General features: G+C 39.1%; 1 long non-coding RNA gene across 1 annotated transcript in view; it reads left to right on the forward strand.

Annotated features, from left to right (window-relative positions):
* The window catches only part of LOC121028422 (uncharacterized), a 207,003-nt gene extending 189,874 nt beyond the window's left edge, over nucleotides 1-17,129 (forward strand). Inside the window, exon 3 of the long non-coding RNA XR_005789220.1 lies at nucleotides 16,668-17,129. This is a non-coding gene — a long non-coding RNA (uncharacterized LOC121028422). The remainder of the gene's footprint in view (nucleotides 1-16,667) is intronic.
* Nucleotides 17,130-17,790: the final 661 nt, after the last annotated feature.

The raw sequence follows: 17,790 nt of genomic DNA on the forward strand, positions 1-17,790 counted from the left end.
CATATTGTACATATTCATTTGCACAGTTACTACAATTTTTTATTTCAGGTAACTAGTTCTGGTCAGTCATGGAATTGGTCATCAGCCAAAAAATGTTTTCTTCCCTGCCCTGTGGGATTATTGGCCCTTTTTTGATCTCCCTAGAAAAATACCATTCAACTCATCAAAGACCTGCTGTAAGCATACCTGCCCTTGAGGCTCTCTCTCAAAGCAGAATAACCAATTAGGGAGGCACTGAGTCAATGGAGGTGTCATAGCCAAAGTATCCCAAGGATTTTGGTATCATTCCCAAGACCATCTCTACGGTGGGGCTAAGTGCATGAGACTACTTGCCCATGATTCTGTTGAATATCCTTTTCGCTTAGCCAGCTTTCTTTGCTTTGATCTGTATTTACTAAGCAGACTTTTAATTATTATTTTTAGCTTTCCTACAAGAAAAGAATGTGTTTGCTATTCACAATTGATTTTTTTTGGTCCCTGTATTAGTTATTTCTCTCCCCAAAGTAAAAAGTTAATGTTCAGGTCTTATATGTTGGTTTTGAAGTTTTAATATGGGTCTGCCCCTGACATGTGGGCAGGAGTGTTAAAGAGTCAAGTTTCTGAGACTTCAAAGCGGAGAAACAAATCTAGACTTCAGAGGTAAACAGTAGCTACTAACTGAGGTCTTCTAAGGCTGCAATGAGATTTCAATAAGCCTGGGAGAAGTGCTATTGGAGAATGGTACATTCCTGAGGATAACATTTTGGAGTCGGATATTGCAGTAAAGAATTTGTTTTCCTAGGGCAACATGAAAAACTTGGGAAAATTTGACATTTTGCTTCATTATTCTAGAATGCCCTGAAAAATGTTTTCTCTGTCTTCATTTTTTATCACTCTAAAGGCAAGAGTAAAAGCTAAAAATGATCTCCCTTTCTCCCTGTCTTGTATTACTCCACACTCCAAGCCCCACCCCCCAAAGAGAATACACATCCTTTTGTTTCCCGTATAAAGTACTTTCCAGACATGAAGTATCAAATATCCAGCAGCACAGAAAGTGAGGAGATTTTTTTCAATCAATCAAATGCATTTTTCTAATATTTAAAGATATTGTCATGTTGAAGCAATTTTTGTCTCACTTCCTGCGTTTAAATACGAATGAATGGGCTAATGTGTAACTTGTATTCTATCTTTGCATAGTGGCTGCAGATATTTATAGCTAACCTTTTAAACAATAACACTGTTCCCAAACCTAACAATCTCATTCTGTTTTCCACAGCCTTTTTCATACCAGATGCATGGGACCTGAAAATAGAATTTCCTTAATTCTAGTCATTTCCCCCATTTTCTCCATTTTCCATTTTGCCATTGAGTCTTTCTTTGCTCTGTTCTCCCACAAAGTAATTTTGCTCATATTCTTTCCCAGTAATTCCAAATAATTGAAGTCTATCTTTTAAAAATAGATTTTATCTGCACAGATTGAAAATATAATTGTGTCAATGACAGTATTACTTTGGTTATTGCAGGAAAAGGAAGTAAACACCCTCTATATTCTTGGTCCAGTATACATCGAACTTATTTTTGTTTAATTCCATATTTTCATTTTATATCACAATAATAATAGATTCCTTTCAGTGTGCACGTGACACATTTTTGTATTGAGGGTTCTGAGTATAATAATTTATGGTAATAAGCTTACCTGAAAACCAAGCTTATTGCTACCAAAAGGACATACATTTAAATAGTTGTGAGTGCAAAATAACCTGATTGTTTTTAACATAATAGACTCATATTTTTAAAATACAGATGACTAAACTAGAAAATAATATTAAAATAGATATTATCAAATTAACTGCTTTTGAAAACTTCATTTCCCTTATATAAAATATAATTGTAAACTCACTTTGGTTAAAAACTTAAAGAAGTTTAAACAGGCACTGATACACCAACAAAATATTTCACCATTAAAGATCATCTGAGAATTTGAGGAAATTTCATCTTGCTGGTAACTAGCAGTAGAACATAATTTCTTCACTAAAAACAAGTCAAGTTGTACAAATTGAGATGATTAAATTTTAAAAGGATCCTCAGTATGGAAATAATTTGCTAATATATTCTCAAACTTACCAGAATACTGTTCTACATTTATGCCCGATATTTAATATATTTAAACATAAGAACTTCCTGCTCACCACATCCTTTTGCTTGTAACAGCAATATGTGGGAAAAAAGTAAATTAATTATTATGAATCATTTCTCTTGAGTTTACTTCAGCCTATATGAATGTCTTTCACCTTCTTGTTTCATGTCCTATTTTCCATGTCACTTTCCAAATGAGAAATGTCAGCTCTGTTTTAGCTTTAACAATGTGTGGCTTTTAGATAGCACTTAGGGTTAATTGGAATTTTCTGTTTGGTTACATTCTGAAAATTAAAGAGTTTATCAATAAACCAATGCCATCATTTCCATTTCTGCTGTTCCTCAAATTCAGTCTGGGAGGCTGACTTTCATCTTTTATGAGAGTAACTGCCAAATATAAATTTCTTAACTATAGTGATTTTCTGGGCCATAATTTCCTTTTTTTAAATAAGAAAATATGGCATCTTTAAATGTTTCATATCATTTCATGGCACTTTAAAAAATAAATCGTATGTGACTATATAAATTAAATGGAACAATTTTCATAATTAAATAATTAAATGACCTACAATATTATAAGTGTGTTGTTCATCTTTAGTTTAATGTGTATGTATGCGACTGAGGTAAAGAATCAACTAAGTTTAGTAGACTGGAATTTAACAGGAATGAAGGTCATATTTTCTGCTTATCTGTTTACGGTTATTTAACAAGAACCACCGTACAACCTGTGAAAGAAAAGACATGGAAGTTGTATTAGACACTACGTTTAGTACAAGCCAACCACAGCATGGAAAAGTGAATATGTTATTTTGCTACATTAATAGAATTGTGTCTTAAATAATCCACTCTTTTTACTGATTAGGTCACACCTGCTGTATTGCTTAATCTAATTTTACAATTTATAGTTTTTTTTCAACTTTTTAAATTTTTGATTTTTCATTTTGAGAGAAAGAGAGAGAACATGAGCAGGGGAGGGGCAGAGAGAGAGAGAGAGAGAGAGAGAGAGAGAGAGAATATCTCAAGAAGGTTCCATGCCATCAGTGCAGAGCCTGATGCAGGGCTTGATCTCACAAATCATAATATCTTGACCTGAGTCAAGTTCAAGAGTTGGATGCTTAACTGACTGAGCCACCCAGGAACCCAGCAATTTATGTTTTTAAAAGAAGATGCAGGCTGGGGTTCCTATGCAGTATTCCATAGAATATATATTATTAATAGCTATGGGGCCGGGGCGGGGGTGGTTAAGAGATTCTGTGGTCAACCAGTGGATTAGACAGATTTCTTTGCTGCAGGATTTTCCAATGCTTTTAATATGCCAAAGACATTTTGCCTCTGTGTGAGGATAAAGTATGCATATTTGTTTAAAAATAAACAATAGAAATATTTTTTCCTCATGAAATCCCTGTTAACATCCAGGAAAATAACTTGAAGAATAACTGAGTTCTACAAAACACAATGGAGAAAATGCTGAGGTAGCCAATTAGAAAATGATTAAATGGGAATAACCAGGAAACCATTCCTCCACTCCTCACCTGACCTCCTCATTGCACTGGTGCCTGTCTTCTGGCCTTTCTCTGTGCCCTGAATGCTGTCTTGGAGATTAGCTTATATTCAAATAAAAAGAAAGATATATTTATTGGCTTATAAAATATCTGAACTAGACACAAGGACATATTTGCTTACTGTGAACTTCTAAGTTTTGATTAAAGGTCAAAACTTGGGTATCGGGATGTGTGCAAATTGTTGAAGGTGGCATACTTACATTGCAGTGTTTCCCATTAATGTGGAAAATTTCTATTGGGATTATCATGTGTTGTATTGAATACCCCATAGCTTCAGACCTATGAATGTCAATGTTTTGGTGACATTTTCTTTGGGAGTATGTAGCATAGCAGAATACCATCATTAGCAATGACGTTCAGCAGATGCCAGATAGCCTTTCAATTAGTAAAGTTCCTATACGAAATGCAAAAGATACGAAAGCAGATTCCAGGGCAGTAGAGCACCCCAAAAGCCAGCCAGTCCAGTCATTGATGTGATGATTGAATTCCTTCTATCTGTTATACATGAGTTGGCCTCTGGGAAGATGATGATTGCCCTCATGGTGATTGTGACCAAGCAGAGGCTGTAAGGTCAAAGCAGAAGTGCAGTAAGATGCTGTGGAGGACACTGAGTTAAGTGGCCCTCGCAGTCAGTCCCCTCTTTTCCAAAATGTTATAAACTCTAGAAGGATTAGAATTAATCCAAAATATGAAGTAGATAGGAAATATAAAACTTTACATATTCCATTTAAATAACCTTAGAGACTGTGGAAGGCAATTACTGCCATCATTGCCTCCATTTTTTTTAAGTAACTGTTTATAGGACGGTTGTTGCATTCACACTGTCCATATACACCACAGAGGGGAAGTGCTTCAGGGAGGAAATGGGGAAGGGTTCATATTTGAGGAAGGCCCTAAAAATCAATAGGGGATATATTTCACTTTTTATTATTTCTTAGCGTCCGATCAATATTTGGTCTGATAAGGGCATTTGTAACATCGAGGGATTCCTGCTTGAAGCTGATGCCGCCTGCAGCATAGCCATTGTAGCCTATGTAGCTCCTTCCTTCCCAGCTTGCACTTCTCAGATACAGTTAACAACTCTAGAGAGTGCTCAGGACTTCCACTTCCACTGGAAAAGCGTGAACATAGAACTTCCAGAAAGTTTGAGGAATCTTGAGCAGAGAGAACGTGTGCCCGACGCAACAGGATATTAAAATGACTTCCGTGTCAATGGGTCCTTTCTTTCAAAGTGAAGTGCAAGGTTGTGATACAGGAATTGTAAAAGGGGAGTTCTGAAAGTCATATGTGACTCTCAACCCCTCACTCTTATCAAGGTTGTAGAGAAAATCAGACAACTCTGGATCTTGAGAGAGGTGTTAGCGTGTTAGCAGAATCTTTTCCTGCTCCCCAAGTCAGGAAGGTGAGGGTGCTTTCCCTTCAAACACATTACACATCATTTCTTCTAGTTACAGGAGAGAAAACGGTTTTCCTGATGATTATCCACATTCCCTTACATTTTCAGGCACTACCCTAGGTATCTTAGTTTGGATTCCCCCAGAAGCAGGCCCTGGAAATGAGGATTTAAGTGCATGTTAATTAATTTTGAGGTAACCCAGGAACATTGGAGAGGAGCGAGTGGTGAGACAGAGAAGGGAAGGAATCCAGTAAAGGTGTGTTCTCCAGTGCCTTTTGCCATGTAGGCATCTGAGGCCCAGCCCCGCTGGGCAACTTTGAAGGAGAGTGTGACACCAGACCCAGAACTGCATCCTCCATTGGGGGGGGGAGGCTGGACTATTTAATCTCCAGTTCTCTTCATTATCACCCGAGGCCCACCCCCAGAGATAGTAACATTTTGGCATTCACACTGAGAGAAAGTGCTTGGGTAAAAGTTGCAGAGGTTTGCAGAAGGAAGCCTTGGACATAAACTCTAAAAGTGAGTGCCAAGGTATATGTGTGGGACAGTGACAACATCTGCCAAAGTAGGTGAGCTGGAATATAAATAAAGTAGCATGTTCAGGGAGGTTCCGTAATTTAAAGATAGTCACACAGCAAGTAAGGAGCAGAGCCTCTGGCTACAAAATGTGTTCTCCAGTCGCATTCCAGATGTTCCAAATGACCAGAAGATAATTTTCACCTTGTGATTTGACTCTAGAACAACATTTAAGTAAGGACGTTGAGTGCTGAAGAAAAGGTATTTAAGTAAAGGATCAAGAGGAAAAGGTCTATGCTGAAAAGATGACTTAGTAAAAAGGATGTCCTTGATGAAGGAGTTTAGAAAGTTCAGAATGAAGAAGTCAATGTAGAGGCATCATCAAATTCATGACTGACTGCCACTGTACAGACAGATCTCTTGGGCTCAAAATGTAGAACAAGGACCTAATGTGAACGAAACCAGAGTTTAGATACCTCAAGTCGGGGTGCACGGTGTCTCCCACCCATCCTTCCCACCCTCCATCGCCAGATGTATCCCATAATGTACTGAAATCCCTTAGTGCCCAGATTAGTGCTTTCCTCTTGGTTCTAAAGCTCATCAGAAACAAGTTCTGGAATAAATAGCTCCCAGACCCAGGGCGTCCATTCCCAGTCCTCACCTACCTAACCATATGCACAGGTTGGCTCTTTCCATTATGGTAACTTTTTCAGGAGGATCATTACCATACTCTGCCCCTAGGTCTTGATCTGAGGCATTTGAATCCACATTTTAAAATTTTCCCTAATTTTAAACCTTAAGAAGAAGCTGTTGGATATTTTAGACCTTTTTCCTTTCAGAAAACCCTGAAGTTTACTCTGTCCCAAACTTTCCTCAGAACATTCATATCAAGGAAAAGAGGAGTTTTTCCTAAATCATGGAGGGTGAAAAGGGGGTGGTGATGGATTTCCTGTTACCCTGTTTCTCCTGGAGCATTTATTTGAAGTGGTTGTTGCCATCATGATTACTTCCCTTTCCAAATATACCTCTAACAAAAAAAGAATGACTGCTCGTGTTTCTATCACCGGAGAGTTTCAAACTGAGACTAAATAACACTTGTCAGGAATGTTCTAGAAGTGATTTATATATCAGAGGAATTGAACCAAATGACCATTAATCTTCTCCTCCAATTTGGAGATCGTATCTTTCTATGAGAATTTTCCAGCTTAAGAATGTATTTTCTTTGAGGGAAATTGTCTCTGTGTTAAATTTTATAAGCGATATTTCCATTAGGCCAAAACAGTACTTTCTCATCACAACATTTTTGTAAAACTAAGATATCTGAGAGGAAGTGGTGCCTCATTATCTGAGCTCATTATCTTAGTACTGGCCTCTGCATTAGCCTCGGAAATACTTGTGTGATTTAGCTAGGGGTTGGCAGATGGACTAATAGACAAATGCCCAGCTGCTTGTCCCAATTCTGATAAAGGAAGCCTGGCCTACACATTCACACAGCCAACTCCTGACAGCAGGGACCACAGAGCAATGGACATGGCATCTGCCTTTTCTAACCGCCACGTATTACAAACAAGAAAGTGGAATGGAATGTTACACAAAATATTAACCAAATGCCCAGGTGAAATATAGCAAATTCATTAAATTAGTTTAAAATTTTTTTTTCAACGTTTTTATTTATTTTTGGGACAGAGAGAGACAGAGCATGAACGGGGGAGGGGCAGAGAGAGAGGGAGACACAGAATCGGAAACAGGCTCCAGGCTCCGAGCCACCAGCCCAGAGCCCGACGCGGGGCTCGAACTCACGGACCGCGAGATCGTGACCTGGCTGAAGTCGGACGCTTAACCGACTGCGCCACCCAGGCGCCCCTCATTAAATTAGTTTTAATGCACATTCACTAAAATTAAAGAAAGAGACATGGTGTGAGGAGGGGGATGAAGAGACAGAGACCATGAGTCAGTTGTTTTGGAAACAGTGGGTCGTGGTGATTTTAATTAATGCAATCCGTTTTGTTTTGAGTCTAAGTACTCATAAACTTAGCCTTCATGTTGCTAAAACCAAGCTTATTCCTGCATCTTATGAGATAAATCCATACCATTCAGAGTTTAGTTAGGCAGGCTGTCCAGAGTTTGTTGGAAAAGCTATGATGTGTGTCTAATTAATACCAAACACTTCTGATGCTAGCCTCTACTCACAGTCTCCCAAACACATGAAATTTAGTAATTGGTATAAATATGGCTTTGTCCAGAATTTTTAGTAACTGGTACAAATGTTGCCTTGTCTAGACTGATTTTAGCAGTCTACAATGATTTTTCCCTGATGTATATATATCTCATTTAAAATTACCCAGTACGCATTCCTCTTGCTACTAAAATAATTGAGTGTTACAGCATTGAACATGGGCTGCGTCTTCCATTTTACTAATTAAGACATTAACTTAAAAGTTAGACATATTTAACAAAACACTTGCATCAGTATTTTTTAAAGCCTGATATTCCAAAAATTTGTGCCATAAATAAATAAATCTGCAGTTTACTTCTTCTGTGGTAAGGTGTTGCCTAACTTCAGGAACTCCTAACAAAACTATCTACATGTAAACACATGATTGAAGTTTGTTTTGAAACACTTTTTGAAAAGCATAAATTGAGTTCATGTACATTTAAATGAATTCCCAGGAAAATACAATTAAAGTAGTGGCTACCCAGCAAAATGACAAAATTAGGAAAGCAAAACCATGCAGAAAAATTTAACCCTTGAAGTTGTGTTGCTTAAAACAGGAGAGGAAAAGCCCTCTCGATAGAAGGAATGCCCGCATTGGAAACCCCCCTCTTCAGGGGCTTTGTCCTCTGTGCAGATTAATCTTTAATTTATGGACTCAGGTAGACTAAGTAACATTACCACTGAGTCAAAGTTAAGTATACTGTATAAACCTCTTATACAGAGGTTTCTTTGCAGAGCCCCCCCTCCTGCTGAGAGCACCCATTGTTTTACCCTCCACGCCTCCACCTTACAGTTTACCTGTATTTTTTCCAGGGTTACCACTGCCATTATATGATCTTGGTGCCCTAGCCATACAGGCACAAAACTCAAGCTTCCTTGAGGTTTTAAAAATTAGAAGTAGGATGGAGCACCTAGGTGGTTGAGTTGGTTAAGCGTCCAACTCTTGATATTGGCTCAGAACGTGATCTCACGGTTCATGGGTTTGAGCCCCCACATTGGGCTCTGCGCTGAAAGCAGGGAGCCTGCTTGGGATTCTCTCTCTGCCCCTCCTCTGTTCATGTGCACGTGTGTGTGCAAGCGTTCTCTCTCTCTCTGTCTCTCTCTGTATCAATAAGTGAATAAACATTAAAAAAAAACAGAACTAAGAAAAACAGATTTCTTTTCCTGTGGTGGGAAAGCTGGGATGCTGTGAGTTCTGAATCTATGGGCAGCCACGCCTTCATGTGTAAAGAAGGCTGCTGAGGAAAACACAGCGAAAAGAGAGAGAAAGATAGTGCCTGTGATGTTCAGTCCTGGATTCCTATATTCTCAGAAGTCCTACCTTTAATTTGGCTGCTGGATAAACATTTCCACTTTTGAGGCAAGCTAGTTTAAGTTAGTTTGTCGTTATTTGTGATCAAAAAGTTTTGAGCAATATTCTTTGTGTGTGATGATGACTGACTGGAGCATGCCACAGTTTGGTCAGAAAAAATAGATACAAACCCCAAACATGTGCTATACTCACCTTTCGGATACCTTATCATCTGGGAGCCACACAGTTGCTCCATCCGCCGTGGCAGCAATTACCTGTGTATCCCAGTTACCGTCTTTCCATCTATATCCACATTTAGTTCAAAGAAAAACTCAAATCAAACTCACACAGTGATTTCCCTGTCCCGGCTTCTGTACATGGTATACAACAATAGAAAGTACAGAACTACCCCCTCCCCTCCCCACACAAAAACCATTTACCTGTGTTGTGCAATCTTTTGTAAGTCTGACCATTCTGTTAATCACCTCTTAAGCGTAGTTAAAATAGCATGATCACTAATGTTCCCAAACAGGTGGTCTGATGCAACACTCCAGATTGTCTGACAATCACTGAGACACTCTTGGGTTCCCTGGACAATGAACTATCCAAGGCTTTGGGCAGTCGGTGCGAAGAATGAAACCGAACTCCGCTTTCTATGTGATTGGTAGGGCTTCCTCCGCCCGCATCAGGAACTACACCTTGGAAGCCTTGAGCTCTTTGAGCCCCAGGCGCCTGGCTCTCCCAGAGAGCACTTATGAGCAACCAGCACCAAACCTCTGCTTGCCTACCACCCAAGCGGACTCCAGATCCTCACAATGGTGAGACTGCTCTCATAGTCACCCTTTCGGGAGAGCAAGTACAGAGGGGCAATGTTTCTTTTCTACAACATATACTCGTGGGGGGTCCTGCAGAGCTTTGACCTCACCAGGCTCTCGCAGAGATAATAAAAGACAGACTGCCATGTGGCCTTTCTTTCTGACGGGCATGCTTCGTAAGTTTTGAAAATCTGTTCCTTCACAGTGTGCGACCTTGTGGAATTCACCTCAAGCCTTGTTGCGATACAAGCGGGAACCAGGAGAAGACCCACCTTGCTCTACGTTTCATAGAGTGAGGTGGCATACCCTTGACAGACGTCAGTAGTGCTTCTTCTTAAGCACTCATTCTCTCTGAATTGCATGCAGAGAATGAACATTGGCTGAGCTGATTTTTATGCCCAAACTAGAGCAGAGAAAGCTCAAGGACTATGTCATAGCTAAACTGTGAAAATACGGTTTGAACTAAAGAGAAACGCTCACATCTGCCATCTCTTGGCAATACTGAGCATCAGCTCTGATGAATTCAATTCAGCAACTATACATCCCTGCTTTGCCATGCAGTCCCACGCACTTCACAGGATTAGAAAATGAGTCACATTCTCTAGCTGTAAACAGACCTCTGTGTGATCACAGATATTACATTCTTGCAGCAGCTGGCTTGTTTTATGGCTTGAACTTTTTTCACATCAGAAAGACTACTGCCTGGCCTTTTGCAGATGAACAGCTCTGTATGTGGGGTAAAAATACAAACCTACCAGTTCAATAGTTACCTAACACTCCTCAGAGAGGAACCAAATGGGCGCTGGTTGGACACAATGGAAAGTCTGGATCTTGGGAGCTGAACCAACCAGGGGCACTGTATTGTGTTCAGACTACTAAACTTAGGAGAGACCTGACATTGAATATGAGCCAAGTCTACACAGAGGATACCCAAAGTCCAGATTCCTTTAAGTCACTCAATCTTCAAAGCCAAAGGTGAGCCTGAAACTAGAAAAAGCTTTCCTTTTTAACAAAGCAAAAGGGGTCAGCAGAACTCATGCTCAGTGGGGACGGTAGGTGGGAGTTAGGGCATAGGGGGTGGGGGGAGCAGAGAGATGAGGTCCAAGGCATACACTGCAAATAGAATGGCTTTTATTTCCCAGGGGACTTAGGGTTATGTGAGTCAGACCAGTTTAAAAGTTCAGGGCAAGGGCAGAGCAGTAAATGAAAACAATTATCATTCATGGATTTATAGTGTACCTGAATTATTAAATTTTCTTGAGGCTAATTCCAATACTGTTGAAAACACAAAGAGGTGCTTTCTGGTTGGTTTCATCACCTTGAAAAGTACGGAAGCTACAGCACAAAGCGTTTCAAAAAAAGTCTTTCTGGCAACATAAATGAAAGCTGTAAAGCAAATACCTTTGCTGAATGGCAAGATGAGAGAGTTATTTCTGAATTGGAACCTAGAAGCTAAAGGGGAACACTTCAGACTTTGAAATGATAAAGCAATTTTCTGATAAAAGTTTTTACAAAGCATTTCCCAGTAAAGTGACCTTCCATGTCTCTGGTCAAAGCCCAATTACTCATTTTCTTGCTCTTGCTGTGAAATGTTTTGAACTGATGTCAGCTTATGAGCTCCCACTTGGGGCAAAAATTTTCAACTTCTGTTTTTAAAATATGTCTCACATATTTTATCCGACATTTATTCTTCTTCCTGGTGTCCATCATCTAATCTTCTATTAACATTAAAAGTAAAGTTAGTAAGTTAAAAAAAATCTGCAGCAGCTAAAATTAATACAAATCATGGCTAAAGAAAAAATATCCAATTATGAAAGAAAATAGAACTACAGCGACACTCATTTGAACAAATTGCTATTTGCAGTTGTATCCAACATGTATTGGCACTCACACTGTGCCAGGCACTGGTCAAAGCCCAGGAGGTCAGCAGCAGACAAAGTATGGAGGCAGACAGAGTAGAAGAGGTAGGAATTAACAATACATATACAATAACAGTAAACAGTACATAATAATATATGTAATCACGTAAAGTATCTGGTATCACATTAGCACATAGTAGTGGTAAATGGAGTGAAAGGAAAAATAAAGAAAGCTAAGGACTATGGCAAGTGATGGAAATGTCATTTTAGGTACAGGTTCTCTGGAAAGCACACCTAGAACCGGTATCCTATAAATGTTAAGGTCTAGAGATCTAGAGGCAAACAGACTTGGATTTTGAATTGCAACTTGACAGTTCATTAGCATTGTGTTCCCAGGCAGGTGGGTTGTCTTCCTAAATTTCAGTGCCCTAATCTGTGAAGTGGGGATAAGGGAACCTTCTTCAAAGAACTAGTCTGAGTGCTTAGCCCAACACTTGGCATGCAGCAGTGCTCCATAAATGTTCATCCTTACTGTCTGACGTGTGTGTGTGTGTGTGTGTGTGCGCGCGCGTGTGTGTAAAGCACTCATGCTCTATGTATCTGTGCTAATTTAAGGAAGCTTCTTCAGCTATCATGGCCCCATGGTTACATCTGTGGCTTTAACAGATTAGAAGCACAGTGCCTGGATCTCTCTTATATCCCTCTGCATTTCTCCAGTTGTCAGTAGACCCACACTGTTTCTGATTAACTTATTTTCCTTGGGGTGCTACGAAGTCATTTTTACTGACTGTCTCTACTTTAACAAAAGGAAATGTATAATTGTTGAACTGCCAGAGGGCATAGTTACTGTTGTATTTTCCTACATCATTTCCAAAAGGTGAACATTTCCTACCAGCTTTTGAATCTGTCTTCCAACTGGGTAATGCTATATCCATCTTACGCCCAGTGGAGGTGATTATGATAAGGTATGAAAGAAACAAACTGGCTTACATGTAAGAAGACAGCTCCATACGTCCAGACTGGATTCTTAGCAACATTGCCACAGATAATAGATGTGACCTTTCTAAACTGAGGAAGGTTTTTTCTTTTTTTCTGCTTTCATAGACAAGAACGTCTGATAATGATGGCAGATTATGGCCTGTACTCTGACTGATTTCCCTGGCACCTCAGCACATCACGCAGAATTTTTTTTTTTATTTTTATTTCCTTATTACTCAGCTTGACTGCATACTCCTCAAGTCCCTTCCCACACAACCTGGTTATTCAGGTTACTTGGGGGATCAGCCAGAAAACTACTTTACCAGAGGAGTTTATGAGACCGGTGACTGGGAACAAATCGTAACTGGTGGCAGACCCAGAGCTAAATACCAAGGCCTCTGACTCCTGGACCCCTGTATCCATTCACTTACCCTCAGCTTCCCTGCCCTGAGTGAATATGCCAAGATTCCCGCAAGATTAACAAGCAGGAATATATTAACAGAGAAGGAGTTGATTTTTTGCCCTGAGTATGAATTTTTCTACAAACCAGCCACAAATGCCATCAACACGGGCCATGTATAACCATAATATTATTTAAATTTATTCTGCTTTCATAAAAATGTGTAGTAATACAAAACACTAGTCTTAATGTTTTGATCAATTTAACAGATAATGAGATTATGTGTCCTGAATAATAGCACCAAAGACTACAACACATCCTATGAAAACCGGAGCTCTAGCAAAGAAATTGGAATGGGTCACTACATTTTAGGTAGTTGTATCATTCCAAAATCAGTCATGTATGGGATGAGGTTTCATATAGAATCCATCTGGTGCTTGAATTCACAATGGCTTTTTCTTTTATGCTAACTCACATGTGTGCATAAGTTGTTATATATCTGTTTCTATCAAGAGAACCCTTTATGAATTCCTGGTAATCATTTCAAAAGGGTAAACATATACAGGAGGCATCAGTCATCACAAATAAAAGCAAACAAAGAATTTAAATTCCTTGTGCCTCCACACACATACAGTTATTGACAAAATTCTTTAAGTTAAATATTGCTTGAAAACTATAAGTTAAAATTGTCATTTTTCTTTATTTGGAAACAAGGAGTGGCTTTTATGCAACAGCATACTTAACTAAGCATTTCCCTGGACCCTGTACTTCAGGTGACCCCACATCGCACAAACACAAACAAACACTAAATGTATTAAAGAGCACCTGGGTGCCACTGTCCCTGGGAACTGTTCAGTGCTGCTACAGCATAACCGGGGGCTCTAAACACCTGTTCTAATGATTGACACCATCCAGGCCTCTGAGACACAATTATCTATGTCTCTTGCCCTGCGTCCTGGCTGCTGTCATGAGGACCGTGCAGGTTTTACGGGCTGTGCCACTGCAGATGCTGGCAATGAACATGACTTCAGAGAGGAGAGTATGAGCAAGGCATGTTTAAGCAGGAGAAGAGACGAATCAGTCTACTACTCAGATTCTTCCTCTCGAACAGCATGAACGCAATGGGGTCTTACATTATGAAGAACAGAGCATCCCCTTCTAGGGATATATCGTAAAGCAAAAATTTAGAGTCTTATTTAAAAAAATAGATGCAAGGATGTTTTTTAAATCAGAATATTTGTTATAAAAAGATTATTATTTTCTTCAAAAAAATGCCCCTAAACATTCTAAAGCTCCTAAAGAATTCCTTCAACTTGATGACAAATGTAATGAATTAGCTGGTCTGAGAACCCTCAGTGGTCACAAAACATAATGCAGTACATTTGCAAAAACCTATTATGACTGCGTTGCCTTCTATGACCTCAAATCAAATTGACCTGCTCGATACGATTTAGGGTATAGCTGGGGGAAATGTTTGTCTTGCTAAATTTAAGGAACAACAAAAAGGACAGGATAAATCTGAATCCAAGCCTGGTCAAGCAAGACCACTATTTACACAACAGAGGCCCCAGTTCATGTACATTACTTCTCACTCAGATGCTCATTTCCTCTTTCTTTGGGGGCTGATATCTCTGGGTTCCAGATTTCCAAGGCAATGTAGCCAATTTTAAAGTCCAATAAATATTTTAAAATACAGCCTTAAGGAAAAGTGGAAAGAGACAATCCCAGGACAGAATTTCAGGCAGTTTTAAAGCAGGACTACAACTCTAGTTCCACGATCTTTGCTGCCTTTGGAATAATGGATTTGTCATTACCGAGAGCAAGGGGAAGCTACAAAGGCAATTAAGATCTCATTTTGAAAAGATCCACTTAAGCTTCTCATTACATTGTTAAATAAAATTAGAGATATGATAGTATTCCTATTTTTAAATTTAGATACCACAGCGTACAAAATTAGAAGTTAGTATACAGTTTCTGCCAGGGTTAATATTTACTCCTTAAATTCATCTGCCTATTGCTGTGGAATGTGAATTTTAGGTCATAAATGTGGATTGAAAACCAAAGTGAGGTAAAGCAGTTTAGACTTTAGAAGGACACTGTATTACAGTACACTGTTCTTTCAGAAAGACTAAGAGAAAAAAAAAGCTTTGTATTAGTCAGTAGTGTTCAGTGTGCTATTTATAAGGGGAAGTCAATTATGTATACATATATAATTAATTAAAAAAACATCTGAAGTGGGACGCCTGGCTGGCTCAGTCGGTTGAGTGCCCAACTCTTGATTTTGGCTTAGGTCATGATCTCATCATTCATGGGTGTGAGCACTGCATCCTGCTTGGGATTCTCTCTCTCTCTCTCTCTCTCTCTCTCTCTCTCTCTCTCTCCCCGTCTCCCACTCCCCTCCTTGTGTTCTCTCTCTCCCTTTCTCTCTCTCTCAAAATAAATAAACATTAAAAAATGTTTTAATCTGACGTAATGCTAAATTGTTTACAGTGGTTATCTCTGGTAAGGGAATGGGGTAAAAAGCAGCTAACTTGAGTTTTTGCAAGAAGTATATGTTCATGTATTAAGTATGTGACTTGAAAGTGAGAAGCGCTTTTGTAAGAGAGCGGGTGTTGCCTATTGTTTGCTTCCGTTTCCTACACTTACACAGCATGTGTCTCGTGCCTGGCTCTTCAAATCGTGGTGGATAGCAGGGTGCCAGAGTGCTCTCTAAGACACAGAAGAAACATGGTGGATTTTCTCCGTGGTCAGTTATTTAAAGCCTTATTTTCTTTTATGTTAAAGCAAAACTTAAAACGTAAAGTAAATAGGATACAAAATTTGCTCAAATTATTCCTGTAAAACGCAAAGCCTCAGTCGATGTCGTACTTGCCATGAACCACTCAGGGGCTCCGATTTGTGGGGAAATGAGAGGTGAAAAGTGAAGCTTGGAGACGTTTAACGACTCGCCCGAGTCATAAGCTACTCATATCCATTTGTTTAAATAGACAAATCAACTTTTTTACCAAGGCATGATTGACATATAACATTAACATTAACATATAACATTAAGTTATATGTTAACATATATATAACATATAACAGTTTCAGGTGTACAACAGAATGATTCAAAGCTCTTATATATTGCAAAATGATCGCCACAATAAGTCTAGTTAACAAAAAAAAAGTTTTTTTAAGAGAGAGAGAATGCAAATGGGGAGAGAGGGGCAGAGAGAGAGAGAGAGAGACAGAGAGAGAGAGAGAGAGAATCCCTAGCAGGCTCTACACTCAGCACAAAGCTGACACAGGGCTCAATCCCACAACCATGAGATTATGACCTGAGCTGAAATCAAGAGTCAGATGCTCAACTGACTGAGGCACCCAGGTGCCCCAACAAAAGAAACTTTTTAAAGAAAAAATGATTTTATTTGTTCATCCTTACTTAACTGCTTTTTTTTCTTTCTTCTTTTCTTTATTGTAATCATGCACAGATACTTTTGCATACATGTAACTGAATGTAATTTTTTTGTTATATTTTTAGACAAGAGGTGAAAATGGTTAATTGCAAAAAGTGTGCGAGAGTTATACCAGCAAGTGTTGTCATACTCGGGATGGCAGTGGAATGTGCAGAAATACGAAGACATCATAGGTAAGTGATTTTTTTTTAAATAGTAAATATTAGAAAACAGTAATTTTAAGGTTCAAATAACCTTCAAAGGTTGTTTAGGGAATATTTATTTGGATGAGCATTTGTAGTTTTGGGACCTTTAAATTCCTGATGTTTTTTTCTAGTCTTAATTCCTACTCATATCCCTTGTTAAAGAAAAATCGTTCCGACACTTGTTAAAAATGGCAAGGAAGGCTTTGTGCAAGACTATTACAATAGGGAGAGAAGTTGAGTTGAACTCTGAATATAGCAAAGGCAGACAGCAATAGAAAATTACTCAGAAATCAAGGGTGGGGAATTCTTGTTAAAGCAGGCTTACCAGGATTCCTGCTAAAGGGAGGCCAAATATTTAATGCCAAGGACAAGGGATGAGGAGTTTGATCAAATATCAAGGGGAGGGATTCTCACTAAACTGATTTAGTAGGATGCTTGCTAAAGTCAGGCCAAGGAGGAAGCCTCGTCAAGAAGCAGGCTCAGAGGAATCCGACCACAGTTTGGTCAAGGAGGGGTCTTTGTCACTTTGGGTTCTGTTTTCTATTTTGTTTTATTCTCTTCTTCCAACCAATAGCATCTGCCCCCACGAATTTGTTCTGGCTAAATGCCAAAACCAGTCTTCGGTGGCAAGAGTGAAAACGGTAAGATATGACCAATTTTAAAATAGTTTTGTGGATTTTGGAAGCTTTTCGACAGTTAAAACACACAAAAATCGTTCTCTGACTTCTAAAGTTTTTGTAGGAAAACAGAAAGCACACTTCTCATCAAGTGGTTAAACAGGCTTTTTTGAAATGATTGTCCTTACACATTTGTCAGGAAATTATACAAGTTTTGGCCTTACCCCAACCACTTCCTCCCTAAACAGAAGGCATGAAATAAATGATGCTTCTGCTAAAGATGCATCCCTCCTCTCCCAACTTTAAAAACAAATTCCCAGGGGCCAAAGAAAACATTTTATTTTGAAAGTGTACTTCATTTTTCAAAGTTGTTGTTATTTCCTGCA

Source organism: Herpailurus yagouaroundi, unplaced genomic scaffold (assembly GCF_014898765.1).
Source record: "Herpailurus yagouaroundi ecotype Mexico unplaced genomic scaffold, PumYag 100, whole genome shotgun sequence".
Lineage (NCBI taxonomy): Eukaryota > Metazoa > Chordata > Mammalia > Carnivora > Felidae > Herpailurus > Herpailurus yagouaroundi.